Source organism: Equus caballus, chromosome 7 (assembly GCF_041296265.1).
Source record: "Equus caballus isolate H_3958 breed thoroughbred chromosome 7, TB-T2T, whole genome shotgun sequence".
NCBI lineage: Eukaryota > Metazoa > Chordata > Mammalia > Perissodactyla > Equidae > Equus > Equus caballus.
Window position 1 is genome coordinate 73,611,712 of NC_091690.1, and position 26,789 is coordinate 73,638,500.

A 26,789-nucleotide genomic window follows, 5' to 3' on the forward strand; every position below is an offset into this window, starting at 1 on the left:
AGTCTTTAACTGTCAACCTAAATATTCCTTCCCCATAAAGCCTGCCCTGACTTACTACACAAGGCTGGCTTCCTCTGCAACAATTTCACAACTTCCTGTCCTGTGCTTCCCCTTTCCAGCACTCAGCATGATTATACTCATTGATTTCTGGAATAAGTTTTTTGAACAGCTGTCTTCCCTGCCACCCCTCTGCCTCTCTACTGCAGGCTCCATGAAAGCAAGGTCTAAGTCTGTCTTGTTCACCTTGGGATGCTCAGCACAATGCCCGACGCACAGTAGATGCATGCGAGGGTCTTGTCGCATAGCAGACCAGCAGAGCAAACAGATCAGCAGGAGGCACAGCCCGGGGGTCCCTCTCTCTGTGTTCTAATGTGGATGCAATGGAAGGTGCTGGAATCAGAAAGATAGCCCTGAGTTAAAATACTGACTTGGCAAGTTGAGCAAATTTGAACAATAACCCTCATAACCCTCATATTCTGAGATCTGCTTACTCTTCCCTAATATTGGTTGATAATACCACCTCATACCAACGAGAGTGCTTGGCACATAGTAGGAAATCAATAGTTAAATGAATTTGTTGAGGTTTTTGGGAAGAATTAAATGCAAATTTTTTCAAGTTCCTTAACTTCTCTGTATATCTGTTTTCTAATCTATAACACAAGATAATAAATAAATGAATATATCTTTCTCCTGGGATTATCATGAGAATTCAAGGAGATCATCCACGCAATGCACAGGACCCAGTGTCTGGCATAGAGTATGCTCAAGAAAGGTTAACCATGCTTGCTATTGTAGGTAAAGCACCTTCTGCAGTGCCGGTGCACAGTGGGGACTCCTAGGTAGACAGTACCTAGTGTTACTGACTTGGCCTGGGCCCAGTCCTGCCCAGTTCTTCCTAGAGCAAAGAGTCCTGGCCCTGGGCACTTTCCTAGGTTCCAGAGTCCGTGCTGCACGGACACCATGCCATGGCCACCATCAGTCACTGCAGCCTCAGCCTTGGATCATACCCTGCTCTAGGGTTATCCTTCCTGGTTCCATCCAAACCCCGAGAACAACCCCGCACATTTCCTCAGGAGGCTAGGAACACTGGGGACAGAGCAGAAGGAAAGGATTTGAGAGAGAATTCGAGAAGGTATGTTCAACGTGACTTTAGGCTCACTTAGATGTACAGTAGGGAAGGGAGATGGATTTCTCTAAGACAGTGATCTCAACCACGGGCTATTCGGCCCAACAGAGGACATTTGGCAATGTCTGGAGACATTTGTCACAACTAGGGGAGAGGCGTGTGCTACTGGCATCTAGTGAGTAGAGACCAAGGATGCTGCCGAATATCCTACAGTGCACAAAACAGCCCCCCAGAATAAAGAATTATCCAGCCCAAAATGTTAATAGCGCCAAGGTCAAAATACCCTGGTCTAGGATGATTCTCAGAGTTTTACCTGGGCATTCAGGGCACCAAGACAAGCTGTGAAAAGCCTGACACATGAGCTTTCACTACCCTGTACAGCTCAAGGCCCAGGTAAGTCTGAAGAAAACCCAACCCAGGAACTAACACAGCCAGTAGAATTCTCTAAAGTCACAGAGGGGAAACATTAGAGTTCATTTATTTCCTCAACTTGTAATATTTGCGATCACAACACGTGTACCTCTAAGCCTTTTTTTTTTTTAAAGATTGGCACTTGAGCTAACATCTGTTGCCAATCCTCTTTTTCTTTTTCTTCTTCTTCTCCCCAAAGCCCCCCAGTACATAGTTGTATATTCTAGTTGTAGGTCCTTCTGGTTGTGGCATGTGGGACCCCACCTCTGCATGGCCTGATGTCTCTAGAATGCTTCTATTTTTTTGAGAAACTTCAGAGAACACTTCCATGGAAATATCCTGGAATCTAATTAGAATTTGAAATTACTCCCCCTTTGAAATCTCAAGGTCCACTGTCCTGTTTTCTCACCACACCCCTCAGTCCGCCCAGCTTTCACTCTCTCTCCTAGAACACCTCATTGCGAACACCAGTTCCCAACCTCCCCTGACCTCCACGGCCACCTCCTGACTTCAGGCACCTGGATATTTGCTGGGATTACTGCAGCAGCCACGCCATTCTGCCTGGAACCGGGTCTCCTGACTCCCCTGACCCTTTCCACTGCCACACATCCTGGTATTTTCCATGACTCGTGTTCTCTGGTGCTCAGGAGATCTTTCTGACATTTCTGCACAGCAGGGAGCTTGGGCGCTTGGCGGGACTAGAAACTGCCTGAGCTGCTCTGTATTCCAGGATCTCAGCCCTGTCTTTTGAGGAACCTAATGCTCTTCAGCAGTTGGTTGAAGGCCCCATCGTTCTCTGCCCTGGTGGCTTCTGGTAGCGGAGCAACCCACCTTCTATTTCATGATGGCCACACCACTCCCACCTGGAATGCGGTCCCAGCCTGACTCACCTGAACCACTGGAGAAGCAGTTGAAATGATTGTCATCAAAAAGAAAAATTCAAGGTTAATATTTTTAATTAATATTTTTAAGTTTAATATTAAATAGTAGTTTTCTTTATTTCTTTTTTTGAATGTTGACATTCCAAAACACCTCGTAGCCTAGAATCAGCACTTCACCTCCACATGTATGAAAAGCATCCTCTTTTAAAAAAAATGTATTTTGGGGCTGGCCCCATGGCCGAGTGGTTAAGTTCGCACGCTCTGCTGCAGGCGGCCCAGTGTTTCGTTGGTTCGAATCCTGGGCGCAGACATGGCACTGCTCGTCAGACCACGCTGAGGCAGCGTCCCACATGCCACAACTAGAAGGACCCGCAATGAAGAATATACAACTATGTACCGGGGGGCTTTGGGGAGAAAAAGGGAAAAAATAAAATCTTTAAAAAAAAATGTATTTTATTGAGGTCATACTGGCTTGTCACACTGTAAATTTCAGGTGTACATTATTATATTTCAGCTTCTGTATGGACTTCATCATGTTCTATAGTCTAGTTTTTATCCATCACCATACATATGTGCCCCTTTATCCCTTTTGCCCTCCCTCCACCTCCTTGCCCTCTCATAATCACTAATCTGTTCTCCTTATGCATGTGTTTATCTTTCACATATGAGTGAAGTCATACAGTATTTTTCTTTCTCTGTCTGACTTATTTCCTTAGCATAATATCCTCAAGGTCCATCCATGTTGTTGTGGATAGCACAATATCATATTTTTCATGACCGAGTAGTATTCCATTGTGTATATACATATCACCTCTTCTTTATCCATTCATCTGTTGATGGGCACTTGGGTTGCTTCCATGTGTTTGCTATTGTGAATAATGCTGCAATGAACATAGGGATGCATAAGTCTCTTTGAATTGTTTATTTTGTGGTCTTTGGAAAATACCCAGTAGTGGCATAGCTGGATCATGTGGTATTTCTATTTTTAGTTTTTTGAGAAATCCCCATACTGTTTTCCACAGTGGCTGCAACAGTTTACATTCCCACCAGTGTATGAGGGTTCCCTTTTCTCCACATCCTCTCCAACACTTGTTATTTCTTGTTTTGTTAATTATAGCCATGCTGATGAGTGTGAGGTGATATCTCATTGTAGTTTTGATTTGCATTTCTCTAATAATTAGTGATGGTGAACATCTTTTCACGTGCCTGTTGGCCATCTGTATATCTTTTTGGAAAAACGTCTGGTTTTGACCAGGTTGTTTGCTTTTTTGTTGTTGAGTTGTATGAGTTCTTTATGTATTTTGGAAATTAACCCCTTGTAGGATATATGATTTGCAAATATTTTCTCCCAGTTGGTGGGTTGTCTTTTTGATTTTTTCATGGTTTTCTTTGACTTGGAGAAGCTTTTTAGTCTGATGTAGTCCATTTGTTTATTTTTTCTTTTGTTTCTCTGGCCTGAGTAAACATGGTATTCAAAAAGATACCACTGAGACCGATGTCGAAGAGTGTACTGCCTATATTTTCTTCTAGGAGTTTTATGGTTTCAGGTCTTACATTCAAGTCTTTAATCCATTTTGATTTAATTTTTGTGTGTGGTGTAACATAATGGTCTACTTTCCTTTTTTTGCACGAGGCTGTCCAGTTTTCCTAACACCATTTGGCAAAGAAACTTTCCTTTCTCCATTGTATGTTCTTGGCTCCTTTGTCGAAGATTAGCTGTCCATAGATGTGTGGTTTTATTTCTTGACTTTCAACTCTGTTCCATTGATCTGTGTGTCTGTTTTTCTGCGAGTTATATGCTGTTTTGATTACTATAGCTTTGTAGTATATTTTGAAGTCAGGGATTGTCCTACCTCCAGCTTTATTCTTTTTTCTGAGAATTGCTATGGCTATTCAGAGTCTTTTCTTGTTCCGCATAAATTTTAGAATTATTTGTTCAATTTCTGTGAAGAATGTCATTGGGATTCTGATTGGGATTGCATTGTATCAGTAGATTGCTTTAGGTAATATGGACATTTTAACTATGTTTATTCTTCCAATCCATGAGCATGGAATATCTTTCCATTTTTGTGTGTCTTCTTGGATTTCTTTCAATGACGTCTTATAGTTTTCAGTGTCTAGGTCTTTCACCTCCTTGTTTAAATTTATTCCCAGGAATTTTATTCTTTTTGTTGAGATTGTAAATGGGATTGTATTCTTAACTTCTCTTTTTGCTAGTTCGTTATTACTGTATAGAAATGAAATGGATTTTTGTATGTTGATTTTGTACCTTGCAACTTTGCTATAGCTGTTGATTATTTCTAATAGTTTTCTGGTGGATTTTTTAGGGTTTTTTATATACGAAGTCATGTCATCCACAAACATGGAGAGTTTTACTTCTTCCTTTCTAATTTGGATCCTTTTTTATTTCTTTTTCTTGCTTAATTGTGAAAAGCATATTCTTTAATAGAAATTCCTAAGAAGGTTCTGATGTCGAAAAAATGAGCCCTCTCCATTAAAATAAGGTGGATAAGGGGGTCAGCCCGGTGGTGCAGCAGTTAAGTTTGCTCATTCTGCTTCAGTGGCCCGGGGTTCACCGGTTCGGATCCTGGGTGCGGACATGGCACCACTTCTCAAGCCGTGCTGTGGTAGGCGTCCCATATATAAAGTAGAGGAAGATGGGCATGGATGTTAGCTCAGGGCCAGTCTTCCTCAGCAGAAAGAGGAGGATTTGCGGCAGATGTTAGCTCAGGGATAATCTTCCTCAAAAAAAAAAAAAAAAAAGGAAAGAAAAAAAAGAAGGTGGATAAGTAGCTGTTTGTTGCGAAAAAGATGCCAGGCAAATTGCCAAAATGTATATTTCCTTTTCTGCTGTAATGAAATTCAGTGTGAGAGCCTCTATAAATTGTGTAACACTTCGCTGCGTTGAGAAGCTGAAGAGCTCTTGTCAAATAATAATGGAAAGCTTTGAACTGAAAGTTATGTGAATTTTGATGGAATTCTCCTAAAGCTCTGCTACATTCTGTTGCAAGGTACCAGTATAGGTCACTAGGGCTCTTCCATAGAAATCACGGAATTGCTTATTCTGGGTTTTTTTCTTCTCATTTTTCCTCTGCCCTTTCACATTCAGTTTTAAGATTTTCATTTGCTTCCAGTTCTTCTTTTAACAGCAAGGATGCCTCTTCCTCAGTTTGTTCAGAACAGCCCACACACCGATCATCAGACGTGTTGTCAGCCGTGTCTATGCACAGAGCCCACAGCATGGGCTTCTTGCTCAGCATGAAATTTCCCACGTTCCTGCCACAGAGCTCATGTATGAAACATGTACAATGAATCCACAGTAACTTCCCTATGAAGAATTAAATTGTGTGGCTTTTATTTAGCTTTGCAATTTACAAAAATTCTTTCTATTTAGGATCCACCATCGCTAACAGACCCTAGTTTTGCCTCCACTCCAGGGTTCTTCTTGTCCCATGAGATAGGAAGGAAGACTAGCTGTCTGGAGGATGCGGGGCCAGGACTGGAAAACATTCCCTGTACTATTTGGCACCAAGTTGGGATCAAGAGGTGGACGGTTGTGTCTAACACTCATATTTCCTACAAGTTGAATGAGGACCAGAAAGAAACATAAGACAGGGAGAGCGAGGCATCAAGACTGGCTGCACTGTTGGCACATCTTTTCTATGGTAGTGATGCTCAGCCTCCGTTCTAGGATTCAGAACTCCACACTTGCAGCTACACCTGCATCCTGGACGCTTTCGATCTTAAGTAAGTTCCATAGAAAGTTTCTCAATGGTGTAATCATTTGCTTTGTGCAATTTGCTTCATGATTTAGTGCATCTAAAGAAAACGCTTCACCTTTTATTTTCTTCCTTGGAAGATATAAGCCACGTACTTAGAAAGGCAAGTCAAGGAACTGCTTCTTCCTCGTGTTTTCCATTTCTTCCTGCATGGAGCTTTGACTAAACAGCAGAACCACACTGCCATCTTTGAATCTGTGGTCATATTTTCCACTACAATTGGACATTGTCTAGGACAAATCTGGGCACCTCAGAGCCTGGGAATGGTGGAGGGGCCCTGTTAGATGAGGACTGAGTGTTCATGGTAAGCCTCTTTGTGATCTTTGAGCTCTCCCTGCTCTGACACTGTTTCTGAACTGCTTTTGTGTCAGAAGTTTGTCATTTCAGGTAACGATCACAGGCTGAGCCTCCCCACTTCTGATATCTTTCCTATGTGACACGCCAAAGATTGAGTTTTCCGTTTTTATCCCTAGGTTAGATTGACCTTTCATAGGCCTTCCCCACAGCAAAGTTTAAAAGGGACTTCCTACCTCTGTGCATTTCACATTAGACCATATGTCCCTGCATTGTCAAGTTAATTTAAAATAAAATAATTGATATATCAGCAATGACTCAAAATTAGAGTTTCTCCTTGATGCTTCCTTGGACCGTCCTGAAACATCCTGAATGTTGGATATCCTGTAACATCCAATAACCCACATACCTCTTAACAGTCAGGATTAGTTTTCCCAGCCGATAGAGTACATCATGTCTGCCTGTTGGCTCAGTGGCTTGAGGAGACCAAAATGGCAGCTGAGCAGTCCCAGCTTCTAATTGTATGCCGCCATGACTCTGTTTCCTGTTGGAAGTGTTTTCTCACTTTAGGAATTAAGACTTCTAAACCTGACAAGAACAAGACTGTGGGGACAAGAAGCAAATATTCTTAAAATGGCTTATTAGAAGTACTCATGAGGGGGACTACTCCTACCTCCACCATCTTTCTTCCTATTCATGCGTGTCTCAGCTGTGGAGGAAAGAACATCATGTATTGGCTGCTGATTGAAAGCATGTCCTGCTCCTGGAGGATGTCTCTCCAACTTATTAGGGTGCTATCTTCCTGCTGCCACAATAACTGAGCCTTCAGCAGCTCATCCCACTGTTCTTTAAGGCCAGCTGTTTCTGAGTAATAACATATACCTTAAAACCAGTAAATTCCATGGTACAAGCCAATTGTCACAGCTCTTTCACCATAAAATTAGCATCTTGGTCAAAAGTAATGTTGTATGGGACATCACGGTAGTAAATAGCACAATCTTTGTAAATCTTTGAATGGTGGTTCTGGCAGAAGCATTGGGAGCAAGGAAGGAAAATCTGGAAATATTCATTCCCATAAGGACTCTTTTCTGCCCTCAGTGAAGAAAGGGTTCCTATGAAATAAATTTACCACTAGTTGGCTGGCTGGTCTCCCTAAGGAACGGTGCCATCTTGGGCACTCAATGTTGGCATCTGCTGTTGGCACTTACTAGTGATGGTAGCCAAATTAGCTTTGGTGAGGGAAATCCCTATTGTTAAAGCTTGTGCATAGCTCCCATCTCTGCCACCATGCCACTTTGTACCTGGCCCGTTAAGCAAACACTGGGGTGGCTGAGGAAAGAAGTCAGCTGACATCTACATGACCAATCATCTTGTCCACCTGACTATTATTGAATGACTCATCTACAGTGAATGTTTGTGGTTGGGCATTTTTTGGAACATGACTGCCTTCACACTCTGTGCCCATTCCAGGAGAATCTACATATCTCTTCTCCAGACCATCCTGGTCATGAAGCCACAGAAGCTACATGGGTAGGTTGAATTAGAGACAATAAAGCAGTGGGTCAGGTAACCAATGGGGAGATTTAGCCAATTACTAAATATATCTATTTTAATTATATATTCAAGAACTGGGGAAATAACTGGATCATTGGACCCACTGTGCAGATGAACAAAGGCTAAAACTCTATTTATACATCTTTACATGACTTCTATAAGCCCTCATGCTGATCAGTAGACCAAGGTGGCATTTTGTACCTTTACTAATTGGCATCAACTAAGAACCAGTATCGACAGCTTCCAAAAGGTTTGAGTATTTTCTCTCCCAATGCATAGTCATTTTAATAATTGGCTGCAGGTCTTTCTAGGAGAGACTCAGAGGAAAGTTTATAATATACACTTACAGTCACATTACAGGGTCCTTCCTTAAAGGGACCCAGCCTTCCCTTTATCAAGGGGCTTTAGGTCTGTAAACTGATAATTGGATATTAGTAAATTGCCACTGTGGCAACTTGAGTCAGCTTTTGTTTTCCAATTATATAGCTAAAGCCACACCTTAGTAGACTGCCCATCTGTTCCTTCCTGAGATCAATTAGCTGCCACCACAGATGTCTGAGTCAAAACTCTCAGTAGCCTTTCTGTCTCTGTGGCCTATTATGGTAATTCACCCACTTTGACTCTGAAGTTAAGAGCTACCACCTGGCCTCTGCCAATCCAGAATCCAGTTATTCCCACTGAAATCAAAAAGTTCAGCTCTAAGGTGGTGTTTGGCATTGCTTTTCAGGGTGCTTCCATCACCTGTGAATAGCTTGTGTTGTGGTAAACAGAGCAGCTCTGGACCTTCCTAGGATTATGGATGGGGGTGGCTGAGGAAATGCACATTTAGGTCCACTTCAAGATTCCCATCTCCCCGAGATTCTGGATCTTTGACACCTTAATCTCATTGACTCTAGGCCACCACTGAGTCCAGGCTTCAATAAATTAGCCAAGTAAGCTATTAAAGCCACTTGTGGGCATTCAAGTTAAATACGATAGCCTGAATCCACATAAGTAAAGTCCCATCGATGATTTCATGCCTATTCAAACTTACATTTCATCCTCTTTGGTCCTAATGCACTTAGAATCCAGTCCCACATACGCTTTTCAGCTTTTCCAGCTTTAATGCAACAGTCTCTACTCATTCTGACCTACCACTAAAAGAGAGAAATCAATTTGAGAACTTTCAAAATAACAGAAAGTAAACTGCAATTTTTTTTTTCTTAAAAAACCCATCTAGACTCCTGTTGGACAGAACATTTCTCTGTTGGCTCACATTGATCACTCTTTGTAGAATATCCTCCAATTTCTCTCTATCAAATCTTTCATGTCCACATTGAGGACCCCTTTCTTCCCCTTAAACATAGAAATAAGGGAAATAAGAGTGCCCCAGAAGAGTCAGCACTTTAAAACAGCACATAACAAATCAGAGTAGAAACACAGAAAATCGTTCCAAGGAGAAGTGGGTACCCAGGTCAGCAAGATTTCACTTTATTTACATCTCTGATTCTTAACCTTGTTTCAATGACAAATCACTTTGAGTGTATGATAAAAGCTATGATGCCTCTCTAGAGAAAATGTCCACAGACACAAAATCTGCATTCAGTTTTCAGGTACTCAAGAACCTCCAGTTATCCCACTGGTAAAACCATAGAAAGACATAACCCATGCCTTTCTGGACTGGTTCAATGTATTAAAAATATCTAAAGAAGGTGTCCATCAGAAGGGGATTTATTGGGTAGGTATGAATATAGAAAAAAGAGAAGCACAAAGATCACACTATCAGTGTCCATCCAAACATCATCCATGGGAGAGGAGACTCTGGACCAAAAAATCCATCAAATATTCTAGTCCTGGGAGCAGGATGAGAGTGTTGTTCTAATTTAGTCTGAAGCCATTAACCACTCCATCAAATTCCCTTTGTTTGGTTTTTTTCTTTCTGCTTTTTCTCCCCAAATCCCCCCAGTACATAGTTGTACATTCTAGTTCTGGGTCCTTCTAGTTGTAGCACGCGAGACACCGCCTCAACATGGCCTGACAAGTGGTGCCATGTCCGCGCCCAGGATCCGAACCAGCGAAACCCTGGGCTGCCTTAGCAGAACGCGCAAAATTAACCACTCGGCCACGGGGCCGGCCCCTCCCTTTGTTTTGATTTCATGCACACCAAACAAACTTCTGATTATAATTTGACTCCTTGGGCAGCCTGCCCACAAGGCAAAAAAGTGCTCTGATCAGAAGATACGAGTATCCGGTCCCCTCTGCAGAAAGAGTTCCATTGTGAATTAACAAACTGGGTATTCTGTATTTTTTTAATATGGCATTCTCTGTGAGATTGGTTAATAAGAGTCCACATATAAAAGATGATAGTAGGTTTCTGAACTTGCGTGGCAGGGGGAACTACCTCTAAGAAAGAATAATCCAGTTTCTAAGCCTGCTAGTTAGGGAGAAGATGATAGACTTGCCAAATTTCTAATTTCAATTTCTCAAGTGTGTCATCTTAGGACAAAGAGTCTGCCAGAGTCACTGACTTTATTAATTTTATTCTCGACCTAAGTGAGAAGAGTCAGATATAGAATTTTAAGTCTCTTCTGCAGAACAAAGGGATGTTGGCTATTTATATACCTTTAGGAATACAGACCCCAGTTACAGTCATGCCGTTTCCCATGACAACCAATTACCATGCAGCACTTAGAGATTCAAGGTTTCTTACCATAGGAAATCACATGAAATTTTGAAGTCCCAATCTTTTTAAGGAGACTTTTCAGATAACCTTATAAAGTCATTTTTTAAAAGGCTATAAAATATTGAACAGGATGGCTACAAATAACAAATCCTCTCATGAGAGCTGTTGCCTCGTGACCATTCTCAGCCTTCATCATTCTCTAACAAAGTCTCGAGAACAGCTTCATAGCTCTGATTTCATCTCTATCTTACACCTTAATAACACTTCTCTCTCTGGAGTTTCTTCTTACAGGCAATTAACAGATAAGAAGGCTGCAGTCTCTGACTTCAGACAAGATTTTATTAGCCAGCACTCAATGGAAAATGCAGGATTTGTAGACACCTAGGAATTAATACATCAAATGTGAAAATAATAAATTGTAAGAAAAACACTCATATACCACCCAGTGCAAGAATAGTGTCCTAAATCAAGTCTAAACTCTCAGTCTGCTCTCTAAGTCCTTAAAGAAATTGCCCCCTGCCCCCATCCCACCCATGTATCCATTTTCCTCTCAATTCCAGACCGGTCTCTGCTCCAGCCCAGCAAATGATGTCTTCGTGTTGGTTCCCTCAGAAGCTGATGGAAAGAGTCCAGCACAGGTAGTTTATTTGGGAGGTGCAGGGGTTACCTGGAGGCAAGTTAGGGAATTGACATAGGGTAAAGAAGGCAGCCAGAAAAGGGTATGTTACTAAGCCAACTGCTACAGAGGCCAACTGGAGCTTAATTCCACAAGAAAATTCTGGAAAAGAGTATAAACTATACCTCAGAATCATCTCAGCAGAGAAATAGGAGAGCTGTCATATTTTATTTTATCTTATTATCTTTTTTTTCTTCTTCTCCCCAAAGCCCCCAAGTGCATAGTTATATATACTAGTTGTAGGTCCTTTTGGTTGTGCTGTGTGGGACGCCACCTCAGCACTGCCTGCTGTGTGGTGCCATGTCCGTGTCCAGGATCCAAACCAGCAAAACCCTGGGCCACCAAAGCAGAGCGCACGATCTTAACCACTCGGCAACAGGGCTGGCCCCAACTTGGGTATTTTATATCAGGCCTCAATGGTCACTGGCAGAGGGCTGATCCAGGGAGTGTCAATTTCCCAGCACTTCCAGAATACTAAATTTGGGTGGCAGGGCAGCTTTCCGCAGTTCTGGAACAGCCCTGGTACAGGTACAGAGATGCATCAGATACAGAAAGGGTAGTCTGAAGGAGATATAGGCAGGGCACCGAGAGCATCTTCCATACTTCATCCTGCTCTAAATAAGTCTGTGCACTCCCAGTTTTTCTCCAAAAAACCATCTTCTTTTCTTTTTCCAGAATTGTCTCGAAATCCTTCTCTCCCAAGAAGATTTCTCTGAGTAACTCTAACCCACTCTCAGGGAGTCTGCTAAGAGTATGTGCCTTGGATGAATGGAAGAAGGTTCCTTCTATGTAGATGAGTCAGACAAAAGTGCCCTCTTTTGAGCAGACACAGTCCCTGAGTGCCACGGTCTTGGCAAGTGGACATCTTTGTAAGAAGAAAATGGTACTCCTTTTGAAGTAGCTCCTACAAGTGCGCACAGCTCGGGGTCTGAAGTGGGAACTGAACTTCCGCTCTTGCTCACCTCCTCAGCCAGGCATCTTTAGACAGTGCACGAACTGGACAACAGTACCATGGCAGCCCTGCTTACTCGGATCACTCCTTTCCTCTAGAGCTATCCGGGACTTATGCGTAGTAGAGTTTTCCAGCGGAGCTTGATCAGATATTGAGTGTGTGCACACTTGGCAGCAGCTCCCCAAGCATCTATTTGTATTAATTGATGTGTTTTGACACTAAAGGAAAGGAGAAAGTAGGTGGTCCGGAACCAGTTTCAAGAAGAGACAGAGGAAAACAGGAAATTGAAAGTGATATTTTGCCTGGGTTGCGACTGTCCCTGGATACTTCTCCCTGGGGGCCTAGAAAATATTCTCCACCTAATTTCCAAGGCAGTGGAACAAGATCCCTGCCTAAACTTGCTACGCAAAATACCCATCTTATTTATCTTCAAAATGATATCGGGAAAGGAGATGAAAAATTGAGAGGAAATCGTCCACCCCACTGTTCAGAGCCTGTGGTGAGAACTAAAATGAGTAGCAGTCCTGAACGTGGGCTCCCACATGCTGTTTTCAAGTTCATATCTGTCCACTGACTAGGTACGATGTGAAAAGTTCAGTGGATTCTTGTTTCTCTTGAACATTTAAAGTTACAATTTGCAACATTATAAAAATAAATTAAAATTTCACCTAAAGGTTCTTCACTCTATCACAGAAACTATTTTAATGTCAGTATTTTCTTTTTCCTTTCCCCTCATTCATGAATATGCACATGCACTTTTTACGGTCATCCTTTTAACAGCCACAGAATATTTCAGTACCCATTCAAATCTGTTTCTTGTTTTTCACTATTTCTATAAACGTCTTGTTCATAGATATTTATCTATAGCAAATTGGAAAGTTAGGAATCATTGGCCATCTTCCACATCCCAAAGCTGGAAAAGCCTTCCTAGTTTCTAGTTTTGGCAGCCCCTCCACAGCCAACTTGACCCCACTTGTACTTTCAGCCCTGCTCTGGTGGTAGCGTGAATCCTGAGCTTATGTGTGAGGGGGTGAAGCACTTCCGGGTCAATCCTCATGGACCCTGCAGGCACTGCTGCGGTAGGTACTTTCTATGAGCTAAGTGACCAGGCTAGGCTCAGGGAATCACAAAGACGAGTGAGATGGATTCCTGTTCTCAATTATTTTCTCGTCTCGAAGTCTCTGAGTGCTCTGTTTCAGACCCATACCCATCAAGCTGAACTCAAACTTAATCGTTAGGAGTGTAACAGAATGTTCCGTCAAGGCCTAAATGGACGTGGGAAGTCTAATAACCATGACCTCCCTTATAAATTACCCCTCACCAAGAGCATCTATTTTAATGATTTGACTGCACAGTTTTTATTTCCAATAAAAATCTGACTAAAGGAGAAGGGAGGTGGTTGACATGGGGAAATTCCAACGGGAGATGAGAGAAAGGTGGGAATGGATTATTCCTGCTCATCAGCTTCCCTGAGGAACCCGGTCTCCCCGTGTTGACAGGCACCCTCTGAGGTTCAGGTAACCGGGAGAGCTGCTTCAGGGTGCAGGGGACAATTATGTGATATGGTTAAATTTTATACTTTCCAAAGGGATATTACTTCCCCACTTGGAATACTTCTTGCCAAGTATAGAATTTAGTCCTTCACTCCCACACTCCCTCCCAACTATTACCACCCTGCCAGTCCTCAACTCTTCCCTCACCTTCCCCTAAATTCTCATTTCTAGAAGAAGACTCCGTTTTCCTTAGACTCCAGTTTCTTATTCCTAGACTTCACAAATTCTCCAGGTTAGAGCTGGCAGGTACCCAATTCCTTGGGAACTCTGATCCTTTATAATCTTGAGGAAAAATATGCTTTCACTTTCAAAAGGAATGTGATGGCCATTTTTTGGTTCACTCCATTATCCACATCTTGCTTATTGCTATCTCTCCTTAACCTCCAATACCTCTCAGCTTAAATTGGTTTTGCCAATGAATATGTCCATTTTGGTATATTTCAAGGATGTGTTATCCATTCCCTTCATTCAGTCAGGAAATTTGAATCCTATTCCCACGATGCTCTCTGCCTCTCTCCTCTATCTTGACCTAATAACTCTTATCGTGCTCATCACCTGAGCTTCCTGGACATTCACATGGTCAAGCACATCTTGATATGCAAGGCTTCTCTGCCTTCCTTTCTGCCACATGTGTTTCTTCTTATCAAAGCATGCCTTCCAAGGAGGAGTGCCACTTGAGGGGTTCCTCAAGTCTCAGTGATATCCATGAGATATTTACCTCCTTTATGGAAGTCTTTTTTCACCATAGGTCAGAGGGTTGAGTCCCTCATACTCCTTAGTTCGTGGTGTTCTGTCATCATTGGTGCACTCGAAGATTCTTCTTCTTTTATTTACTTATTTAATCCTTTTTTTCCCCATTCCTCACTCCCATTCTTCTCTTCAAATAGGCAACCACTCTAATTTAGTTGGTGTGCATCCTTTTATTTGTATGTTTCTTGCAAAATGTATTATGTTATATACAGTATTTTTTTGGGGATGAGGAAGATTGGCCCTGAGTTAACATCTGTTGCCGATGTTTCTCTCTTTTTTTTTTTTTGCTTCTCCTCAAAGCCTTAGTACACAGCTGTACATACTAGTTGTAGGTCATTCTTGCTCTTCTATGTGGGATGCCACCACAGCATAGCTTGATGAGCCATGTGTAGGTCCACACCCAGGATTCAAACCGGCGAACCCTGGGTCACCAAGGTGGAGTGTGCAAACTTAACCACTCAGCCACGGGGTTGGCCCCTATACATGTATTTTAAATTTATGTAAATGGCTTTGTACTATGGCTCACTATTTCTTTTTTATGAAGTACTGTGGTTCTAAGACCTAGCCATGGTGCCGGATTGAGTTTGTTGCTTCTAACTGATACAAACTCTTCCATTAGGTGCATCCCCCACATTTTACCTATTCAATCCCTCATTGACGGGTGAATAGATTGCTTCCAATTCACCACTTCTTAAAGAAAAAACATGCAACGAGCACTCTTGCACATGTCTCTTTGGACAAGTGTGAGAATATCCCTTGGATGCAGGCTCAGGAGGAAAATAATTGGGTAATAAGGCACATGTAATCTTAATTTTACTTAGTACTGCCAGGCTGGGGTCCAGAATGGTTGCACCAGTCTGTTCTGCCACTGGTACTGTATGAGAGTCCTTATACTCCTATATCCCCAACAACACTGAGCAATAATGAGCTTTCTAATTTTTGCCAGTATGAAGAGTGAAAAGTGATGTAGCTCAATATCAATGATACAGTAACACAGTGGAAATGCGCAGACGGAGGCTGTGTGCTCATTGGCTCAGACCTCTCCTTCAGGCCTCACACCTCCTCAGTTGTTAAATTCTGTCAATTTATTGCTGCATATCTCCCAAACTCATTCCCTCTTTTTCTTTGTCATGATCTGGGAAAAAATTTTTCCCTTTCACTGTAGCAATTGCTTCCTAATTTGTTTCTTTCTGTCCAGCTTCCACCCTATCAATACATTCTATATGCGCTACCAAACTAATATTCAGAAGCGTGGCCTTTTGAGACGAGAATGAGGGTGTTATGAATGAATAATGGTGAGGATTGTTAACCTAAAACTCTGATTCAGGGGTTAACAAAGATTTTCCTTCTAGCAAGGATCTCTAAACGCACTGAAATGTCAATCAATTAAAGATATTATTCCTATATAACTCTCCGTAGGGGAATTTCTACAAGGTGATTATCACTTCCAGATAGAGAGAAAACTGGAAATCATTAAAGAGTTTAGAATATCTGAGTTCGGAATCCATTCTTTTGAGTCAAAGAAGTCGATAAAACCTTCTCATCGTTACCAGATGCCTCCTTCCTTTTGTGTTTCTAAACCTGGCTTCATCACATTAGTTAGGATTCTTTAATTACAATTTATGAAAACCAATTCAAACTAATTAAGCTGTAAAAGAACTAGGAAATGGAAGGGAGGGTGTAAATTATTATAAAAATGCGGATGTGTCTCACAGGACCCAAGGGGGAAGTGCAGTCAGACCTCAGGAGGGAATTTGAAAGCTGTAAGTATAAACTCTGCAAGACCTCGCCACTCATTTCTCTCAGCAGTCTAGCTTTCTGTATTTCTCAGACTGTGTGGCGGACTATCGCTGCCTCACAGATCCCAAATTTAAATGCTGTAGATGCCACCACCCACAGAGACCAACTTAATTCTCTTTTGGCCTCAGGATTATCTCACTTTGCCAAACATCTTGGATTTCTGTCGCCCAAGAGGACTGATGATACAGAAATTGATAGCAGAAATGAAGTGTTGCTAGTGACAGACTTAAAAGTCTTGGAACTGCTGGGGGGCGGTGGGGGCCTTCCTTACTTAGTCCAGGAGTTGTTGGATCATGGGAGACAATCTCCAGACCTGATGCAGGTTGTACCCAGAGATTCCGGACTGGGAGCTGGATGCAGAAGTTCCATGTGACTGGATCATCACCCACTAGTGAGTTTGAGGTGGTATGTGGATTATGCTCATGGGGGCATTTGGGATTGTCTATATGAGAAGACAGGCACGTATGCTGAGCAGCTAAGAGATGGGCTGGATAAACATGATTGTTTCTTTTTCACCAACATTCCTCACTTGAGAAGATTGATGGGCCACACCTTGAAGAAGTGGCATATATCACTTCTGCCTAAATTCCGTCAGCTAGACCTCAGTCATATAGCCAAAGCCACCTGCCAGGGAGGTCGGGACATGTACTCCAGATGTCTTCCAGGAAGAAGAGGAAAGAAGTTGATGAGCATCTGACCACTCTCTGCCTCTAAGGCCTTCTACTTCTACAAAATGGCCTCAAAACCATTTAAATTCTAAAAAGTTGCTCCGTTCTCCCCTCTTCTCTGCATCCTTTCCATTCTTCTGGGCGGCAGAGTATCCCAGGATAGTGTCAGCAGAGCCCAGGCGTGTGAGGTACGTGAATTAGCTGTACGTGGCGGGTAGGGTAGTGCTTTGTTGCCGAAGGAGGGGAAAACGGTAGGTGCCTGGGGGAGAGAAAAAACAAAAATAAAGAAATAAAGAACTACATTGTGTTTATTCCCCAACTACATGAAGGAATCTCTCCTCTCAGCCTATCAAAGAATCGAACTTCTAAGCTCAGAAATTGAGAAGAAGCTTTCTTTTCTAAACTTGAGGCACCAAGCACCTACTTTACTGCAGTCTCAAAATGATGGTGGGAGGAAGAGATAAAAAGTTCAGAGGAAATATTCTACTCACAGTTCAGAGCGCCTAACCTCAGCTGAGGCCTGCTTGAGAGTCCCTGTCAGCTGTCTTGGAGCCAACATCTGTAGGCTGCGTATCTGTGAGTCAAAAACGGTATAAAAATTAGATGAATAGAGGTCAAGGTCAAGAGTTCAGAATTTATCATTCAGTCAACACTAGAACCAGATCAAAAAAAAGACAATAATGTAAATATGTCAATTTCAACCATAACCTTAGCACCTCAACACAGTATTTTTTTTCCTGTGTTTCTTTTTAGTCTTTATACCCACATATAAATACATTCTTTTTTTAATATATTCATCGTTTTAAGAAAATACATGATAACTACTGCCGCAGTCAAACGGAGCTTAAGGTGACACGACAGCTGAATGTAATGTGGTATTCTGGATGGGATTTTGGAACAGAAAAGGACATCAGGCAAAAACCTAAGGAAATCTGAATAAAGTATAGACTCTGGTTAATAATAATTGATTCATTAATTGTAACAAATGTACCATACTGATGTAAGATATCAATAATATAGGAAACCGGGTGTGGGGTATGTGGGGACTCTCTCTACTGTCTTCTCAATTCTTCTGTAAATCTAAAACTGTTCTAAAAAATAAAGTCTATTTTTAAAAAGACAACATTATTATTCTATCCAGTGACTGTTTTTCTAGTGTTAGACATTCATTCTATTTCTGATTTTCCACTATTAAAAATAATGTTCTATAAACATCCTGTGCAATGACCTTTTAAATGAATTCAGAAGCAGAGTCAGCTCCAGATAGAACTGAAAGGTGGGTAAACTCTAACGATGACTCCTTCCCCTTTCCCAAACATTCAACAACAGCTTTCCTCTATTTTTCAGCCTCTTAGACCCCCCATCTCCCTACAGCTTACAGTACTTACTGCTACCTGCATAATGAGTGTTCTTCTAGTCTCTAGAACGAATCCTGACCTGAGCAAAAGATATTTAAAGAGTTCTAACCCAATACTCATCGATCCAGCAAACATGGATCAAGCACCCACAATGTGACAAGTAACGGCAGTAAACAACAGGAGCTCTCTGTGGCAAATATCCACTTTATTTAGAGTAAGAATATTTCATAAAGTTCTGTTTGTGGCCATCTAAACTTGTGGGTTAGCATTTAAAAAGGCGAAGCCAGTTTCATCCTACATATAGGAATGTTTTCTTTCTCTTTCTTGATATAGAGACAAGGCCCAGGATCTAAATAATGAGTATGTTTTGGCTCAGAATGTATCAAGGGGGAAAAGCCATTTTGTATTGATCAATATGATACAGTCAGAAGTATATTCTAAGTTATTAAACATGTGCCCCTAAGCAAAATTAAATCATTGAGACAAATGAGTATCAGACCATAACTAAATCTTAAGAGAAATAAGCCAATGAATGATAAGTTCACCTCTTCTGATGGGAAAGCTTTGGGAAAGAGAGCCCAGTGAGAGGTAGATTCAACTGAAATGCTCAGGCGCGGTGGGGGTGGGATGGAAGAGTGGCATGGAGTGGAATAGAGAGGGTTCAGTAAAACATCTGGGCATGGATAACATTCTTGGGCCAATGTGATTTATGTTGCATCCATCCCATTAGGAAGATCCTTTCATCTTAACCATTTTCTATGGGTTTCCCTAGGACAGGGAAAGTGGAGACCTGCAGAGCTGAGCTGCAGCCCAGAGCAGCCGCTACCAGCATGTCCATGGTGAGTCACATCCATCTTGGAGCAAAGCATGCCCAGGGTTTTCTTCTAAGAAGCCAGCTGGTACTGAATGGTTGGAGTCCTTTTATATTTTTTTCTTTTAGTCTTTGCACACAATAGAATAATCTATTGACTTCTGAGTCAAGATAGAAAACACGATTTATGTCTTTTTCCACCTAAGAGCCCATTATGTGATAGAAAAAAAAAAAGATATAAACTCACAACAAAGAGAATACAAGAGTGGGATGTCAGTGTACAAGAAATTTCAACACATTTCTAAGAAAAAGGAAGGGGCGGAGAAGTGGTTACTGATGAAGCGGGGTGCAGGAAGCTGCAGCCTGGAATGTGCGAAAGGGGTGGAGGACTAAGGTGAGTAGAGTCAGACCCCAAGAGAACTGTAAGACTCAGAAACACCAGGAACAGCCACAGGAGCAAAGAAGATTTACACACGAAAACTGGTAAATAAATTGAAGTTCTATAGAGAGAACACCATACCCTTCTTATATCCTCTCCCACTCCACCCCCACACAGATACCCCAGCAAGCAAGCATCTGCCTCTCAAGCAACTATTTAGATCATGCATCTCTAATGTCTGCACTCTGGCCAGCTGGTTACCAGATCCATCTAGAACAAAGCCCTCCAATAAACAAGCCAAGCACATGTTCACAGTCCCAGTCCAGTCTTTATGGCTCACTCTTAAAAATAAACAACCAACTATTACCGGATGTTTGAAAGGCTGCAAGATGAAATACAGTAGCCAAGATAAAACAGGAACAAGAGGCTATGAAAAAGGACAACCAAGAAGCGAGCATGAGCTCCTGGGAACCAAATATATAACTGATAAAATAAACAATTCAATAAACCAGTGTAAGATAAAGAGACAGAAAATACAAGAAAAAAGATTAGCAACATTAGAATAACAGAAATTCCAATCGGATAAAACAGAGGGTGGGAAATTATCAGAGATAATAGAGGGGAATTAACCACAGCTAAAGGACACAAATCATCAGACAAATTCCAAGCATGTGAATGAAAAAAGAGTCACATTTTGATAAATCATTGTGAAATTTCAGAACTCCATGAAGAAATAGAAGATTCTAAAAGATTTCAAAGATGGAAGACAAAAAGACTTCTAAAGTAGAGTTGAAAATTAGACTCACATGGGACTGCCTGTCCACAGTCCAGGTGCTGGAAGACAGTGTAATACGAATGCCTTTAGAGTTCCGAGGGAAAATGTTTTCAATCTTTAATTGTGTATCCTGCCAAATTTTCTATCGAGTGCGAGGGTAGACTAGAAGCATTTTCAGACAAACAAGGAATCAGAACTTTTATCTCCAACATATCCCCCATAAGGAACTTACTGAGAATGTTCTTAAATAAGTGAGTAAACCATCCAAGATAAAGACTTGCAGTTCAAGCCAGGAAGATAATGAGGGGAGGTCCCAGGATGAGAACCCCAACTAGAATAGATTCGAGCAGGAGGACGGGGGACTCCAGCAGGATGGAGCTGGAGAAGATACGGACTTAAGAGATTTGATATCCTTGAGAATTTGGAGAAGCTTAAGGAGGTGATGAAAGCCATGTTTATTTCTAGAAAACCGTTCTCTTCTATTTCTAAAAAAAATGCTTCCAAATGGTTCCCTGATGAATCTGTCCTACAGTTCTCTTCTCTTCTTGGTATGCTTTCCAGGAGGGTCTCAGGAGCTGGCTGTCTCTCAGCAAAGCCTACTCAGAATTTCGGGATGTGAGGCCTGAAATTCTCTCCTAGGCGTCTGTTTACAAGAATTGATATTCATGAGGGGAGGGGAGAAGGGCTTTGCTTCAGAGTAAGGAAATTTGGTGGCTGAGGGAGAGACAGGAAAATTACAAGGAAAGAAAGCACTACATGATATTTATTCCCCAATTAGCTCAAGCCCCTTCTCCAATGAGCCATTTGATCTGGGTAGGGCTCTGCCCTCAAGTCTAAGCATGGAACACACAAATTAGGTTTAAGCTAACCGATACCTAGCACTCGCTAGTGACATTATTGGTTAAGAGGCAACACGTGCCCTAAGATGTCCAGTCACAAGGAATCTTAAGACTTTAGCTGGAAATATTGAGGCAAAGATTTTCACTTTTTCCTGCTGGACGTAAGCCTGGAATGAGGTAGCCCCAGAAGCTGTTAGCAGCCCTATCAAAACCACAGGGAGGAGAGAGCCTCTCTGAGGATGAAACCAACCACAGTGGGAAGCAGAGCCAAAAGATGGAGACGATCCATGTCCTGATGACATTTTACGACCTCCTGCTTCAAGCCACACCTGTAGCCAGCCCAGTTCTGGGACTTTTCTATTGTGTGAGCCTATAAACCCACTTTTTGTGTAAATGAGTTCGGGTTGAGTTTTCCCTTGTTACAACAGAAATACGCTCCCCTGATATAGACTTCGTACGTTTGCTTATTGACTTTCAACTTTGTGATTGAACAGAATGTATTGTGGCAAAAGAAGATAATGTAAATACTTTTAACCTTGACAATATAAAGATAAAAGTAAAGGTGATAGAAATGGAGATGGAAAGTGAAAGCAAAGGTAAATGAAGAGCAAGGGCACCACCTTCTTTAAAAGTTGGGGTCAAGCGACACAGTCTATAGGTGCTGAAACATCTTAGAGTTTAAGAAGTAAATATGCCCGTTAGTTACAAATGTAATAAATAAAGGAACTAAAAACAATGCTATAAGCCTATTGGGAAGATTAGGAAGGGACGTAAAAGATGGAGCCTAGGACCTATGAGAAAATGGAGATCAGCTCTAAAACTCCCAGTGACCAAAAAGAATTTTTTTAAGCACCAAGAAAAAGGGAAAATATAAAAGTGAAGAAAATAGATTTAAATCGTAAGGTTCAGATGGAGGAAACTGAGGAGACGTTTAAATGAAAGCTTGAGAAATAGTATCTGTTTCCATTCCTCCTTTATGAAGCGCTTGGTACTCTCTGTGAGGTGAAAGTTGGACAGGAAGGCTGGGATTTCTCTTCTTTTTGCGTGATTGGTATGCAACGATGCTCATGAGTCAGGTCGTCTGGACATGCACACTTTGGAGCCCAAGGATGCCTCAGCTGAGGGTTAAGGGAAAAAATAAAATGGAGACTTGTAAACTGGAGTGACACCATTGTAATTAAATCATGCGATTTTGTTTGACCATTTTGTACATTAATGTTGGTGGGAAAATGGAAGAATTATCAGCTGGAAAAAGGGAGGAAGTTGATTAGTAATATCTCACATTAGAGAAAAGTGACAGGAACCTTGGTAAAAGTAGATGATATACTAATAACTCCTTACCAAAAAAAGGGAGGTAAAATTCAAAAGGAAGAGAAAACTCTTTCTGTGGCATCAAAGTGGGCTGAGAAAACTCTAGCACCAACCTGCCTTCCTCTGGCTGAGGAGTGGATCAGGTAACGTGCATCCTTAGTTCCCAGATTTTGACCCTAATACTTTTCTCCTAGAAGAAGAGCTAAGATTCTGGGGAAAAAACTGATTCCATCTCTTGAAGTGAGAAACATTCCAAAGTGAGCTGGAGCATCCTGTCTTCAGTTAAGAAGGTAAGGTTGCATTCAGAGATCCCTGGGCAGAACTGACAAGGTCAGAAAGGCCAGCCTAAAAACAGGGCTGTGAGTGGCCGAAGATTGACCACACGAACTCCGAGAGGGCAACAATGACCCCAGTGAATCAGCACTAGTCGAGTCTGTTAAAGGAACTGTGAGCTCATGATAATCCTAAGTAGTTAGAGGGAACATTTCACAAAGGAGACTAAAAGGTGGTGGCAATGTGCACACTAGTTTGCAATGTTATTGATTTAAAGTTTTATATTGATCAGCCCAAACTATGTGAGTCATGCAGTGGTATTTTGGTCAAATTCCAGAATATAAGCTATAGGAGTAGGCTTAGGGAGAAAAAATCTTAGAAAGACACAAGTCAAAATGGGAAATAGTTATAAAAGGTGAGAGAATGCTTGTAGAAGGTGGGAGGATATTTGTAGAAAGTGAAGGTAATTTTGTAGAAGCTGAGGGAAGCGCTGTGGTAGATGGAAAAATGTAAGTAAAAGCTGGAGAAATACTAGGTGGGCATTATTGAGCAGAGAGGAAATCTACTGTATTAGAAGAAGGGAAGTTATCAAGGTTAATTAATAGAAATAAAATGCACAAAGTCAGTAAATTCAGGTTATTGTGTACAGAGATCACTAAGTCCTTCTGAAAAGTTGGCCAAGAGAAGGAGGGGAAACAGTCTGCACTAGCTGTGTCAGGCTGAACAAGCTCAAAAAAGGACAAAGTCAGTTAAGGTAAAAGAAGGAGTCAAAGTAACAGAAAAAGAGACAGTATGTTATGAGAGAAATGTCAAGAAGTTAAAAATAGACTCCCTTTCATAAGAAGATAAAGAATCAGAGAGTTATGTAAAATAGGGGAAGGAATGAAAGGTAAAAGGATATGAAGGTTTGTCTAAGTTAAATGGTGTCTTAGAAAGAAGTAGACATATGCCAGGTGCAAGCAAAGAAAAACAGTCACCTGCCAGAACACAGAATCAAGGGACAGCGGAAGAAACAGACAGGTTGGCCTAACATCGCCCCTGCAAGATCTCAGAGAACATCCAGTGTTTATATCACTGTGGCTGGCAGGGGCTAGTGTGCCCACTCAACTAAGAGGACACTTCCGCTGTCTTAGAGGCCTCCCTGTCCACAGAGGGCAGGAGAGAAGAGCTGGGTGGGATCCACCCTCCACACCTGCAGGACCCCACACCTCCTTCGGCACCCCCACCTCCTTCAGCAGGGCCAGGTGGTTCCCCCAGACATGCATACTCTGAGCAAGAGCTCACACTCCTTCTCCTGAACCCCTGCAGCTGCTCCATCACTCTGTGCCTTGGGCCCACCAGGATGAATCTCACTAGCCCCTTTAGCCCTGTGCAGGTGGCCACTCAAGTCATCCACGTTCCCCAGCTCTAATCCCCATTCAGCTTGTACATCGCCTTTTCTGACCCCATCTGCCATAATTCCTTATCTCCTGAGAGCTTTCCACTGTGTTCTGGAGCTCAAGGTCATTCATCAGTAGAATATTCTGCATCTTCACTTTCTTTCGTGACTATTCTCTTCATCTTCTTGCTCTGAAAAGTCATTCTTGTCTAAGGCTACTACTTTCTTTGCAATCTTCTCACGAGGTAGTTGCTTGCTCTCCTACAGCCCTTGTATCACTGGGCCTGGAGGTGTTACATGTTCTCCTTGTTCCTCATTGCTAATCCTAAATGCCCTTTCTTCCACAATGTGAAGAGACTGTACCATCCACAGCTCTTCTGTATGCAGGCATTTCCATCCCATCCCTCATGCTTTGAAGATTTTAGCTCGTGGATCACTCTCTCCAACACTCCAACATCACTCTTGGGGATTTCCATATCCGCATTGCTGGCTATTCCAGTGCCTGGACTCCAGATTCTTTGATATTCTCTTCTCCGTGAACTTGTCGTCCTTTCCATCTAAGCCATTCCCTCCCATGGTTATACTGTAGACCTTGTTGTTACAATAACCTCAATCCCACTACAATTTCAATTTCAGATATTCCATTCTCTGACCACACCTCTTTCCTAAACCAGATTTCCTAGAACACAGAGCCAGCCTGAGGCAGAGCATATGTGCTGAAGCTTTACTGGGAAAGAAGCAGGAGTGAGGAAAAAAGGAGTAATCACACAGGAAAGTCGGGAGAACACCTATGTGGCGGTGCTTTACTGAGCTGTCACCATCTTCATAAGAATGCTCAATGGAGTTGCTCACAGGACACCTCCAGAGAAGCCACGTGGAACCACCGCAGCTAAAAACAATCCACTGGGGAAGGGAAAGGAAGCCATTTATCTGTGGGTGCCTTCCCATGTTCTGTCTCTCATGGACCCAAATCCTCCCTATGGAACACTAATTCCGTATGACCTTCATGTTGTATACTTGACCACTCTGGCAAGTCACTGGGGAAGCCAGAGCCCCCAAGGGTCCGGTCAGGTCAGACATAGTGCTGGAGCTGCGGTGGCTCCTATGGCAGTGATTTGATAGAATTTGTGCTGATGCTTGGTCCTGAACCCCAATGGGAAGCTGAGGCTACCACAGCTGGGAGATACAGTGGCCAGGGCTATGACCATTGGAATGAAATAAGCCATCCCTGGGGCCACTCTAGGCAGAAAATAGGGCAAGTGGCTTAGGTCCCAGAGAGAGGAGAGGGCCAGGCAGGCTGAGCATATCTGGAGTGAAATAAACTGGATCTTGTACATACATCCATTGTACCATTTAAATCTGTTTATAACCATTTATATCTGGATCTTGTGTCAGAAAAAATGATGCTCTCACTTTTTACCCAAAAGAGGAAGTTTAAATCCAATTCTTCAAGCCAGTGACCAGTTTCACCTCCTTATAAAGGGCTATAAAACCAAGTTATATCCCTTTATTACAGCTGGTCCCAGGGCCAGAACTGATATTCACCATGGCTCTGCTCTCCCACCCATTCTAGGCTCCTCTCACCCTCAGACAGCACTTTGGCTGACCTGGGTTACTTGCCTGGTGGGGTGATTCAGACCTTCAGCCCCCTGGCCATGCTCTTGTCAGGGCATGGTTGCTGCAGTTACCCATTCAGAGTTATCACTGGGCAGAGAAGCACCGAGAGATAACCCAGTGAATCCCCTGAATTCCAGACACACTCTTTCTTTATCCATTATGAAATAGCAACCCTTGCTATTCATGCGGATCAGGATCAACTAGCCTGCCAGTGTAGAAACATCATTGTCTGCTGGCCCACCGGCATGAGGAGCCCAGAGTAGCCAAACCATGGCCACATCCTCCAGTCCCCTGGCGGAAGAGCGTGCATGCACACGCACGCGCACGCGCACACACACACACACACACACACACACAGAGGAATAGGAACTTGTCAGGGCCCCAAATTATGGAACAGGAAACATGAATTCTACAAGTGAGTCATTGGGAGTAATGGTGATAGGGACGATTGTACTTCTACCACTTTGTAGTTGCTTAGACCTATGTGTGCTAGCTATTGAGGAGATGAGACCATCTTCCCCTTCGGCATCACGATAGTAACTCATTCCTGAGGGAATTGCAAAGATTAGCACCACCAAAAAAGCTTGAAAGATGCAGAGTAGTTATTCCTACCACAATCCCATTTAATTTGTCCTTTTGGTAGATACAAAAGCTTGATGGATTTTTAAGAATGACTATGGATTATCATAAACGTAATCAGGTAGTGAATCCAATTATAATTGCAACCTGGATGCGGCGTCTTTACTGGAGCAAATCAATAGAACCCCTGGCAACTGGAAAATGTTTTTTCAGCCCAAAAGCAATCTGCCTTTGTGTGGCATGACAGCTGTTATGACTTTACTATTTTTCCCCAGAGCTATGGCAACCTCCTGCTTTCCGGCATAACACAGCCAGAGGGGCCTCGATCGTCTTGATAGCCCACAGAGCATCATGCTAGTCCAT

At 42.3% G+C, this 26,789-nt stretch overlaps 2 long non-coding RNA genes across 2 annotated transcripts in view; both read left to right on the plus strand.

The window, feature by feature from the left end:
- LOC111774343 (uncharacterized) overlaps window positions 1-25,032 on the plus strand; it is a 44,949-nt gene extending 19,917 nt beyond the window's left edge. Inside the window, exons 2-4 of the long non-coding RNA XR_011441074.1 lie at window positions 19,237-19,303; window positions 22,774-22,869; window positions 24,905-25,032. This is a non-coding gene — a long non-coding RNA (uncharacterized lncRNA). The remainder of the gene's footprint in view (window positions 1-19,236; window positions 19,304-22,773; window positions 22,870-24,904) is intronic.
- LOC138925190 (uncharacterized) lies at window positions 7,962-13,011 on the plus strand. Its single transcript, XR_011441075.1, has 3 exons — window positions 7,962-8,021; window positions 11,268-11,345; window positions 12,059-13,011. It is a non-coding gene; the product is annotated as an uncharacterized lncRNA (long non-coding RNA).
- Window positions 25,033-26,789: the final 1,757 nt, after the last annotated feature.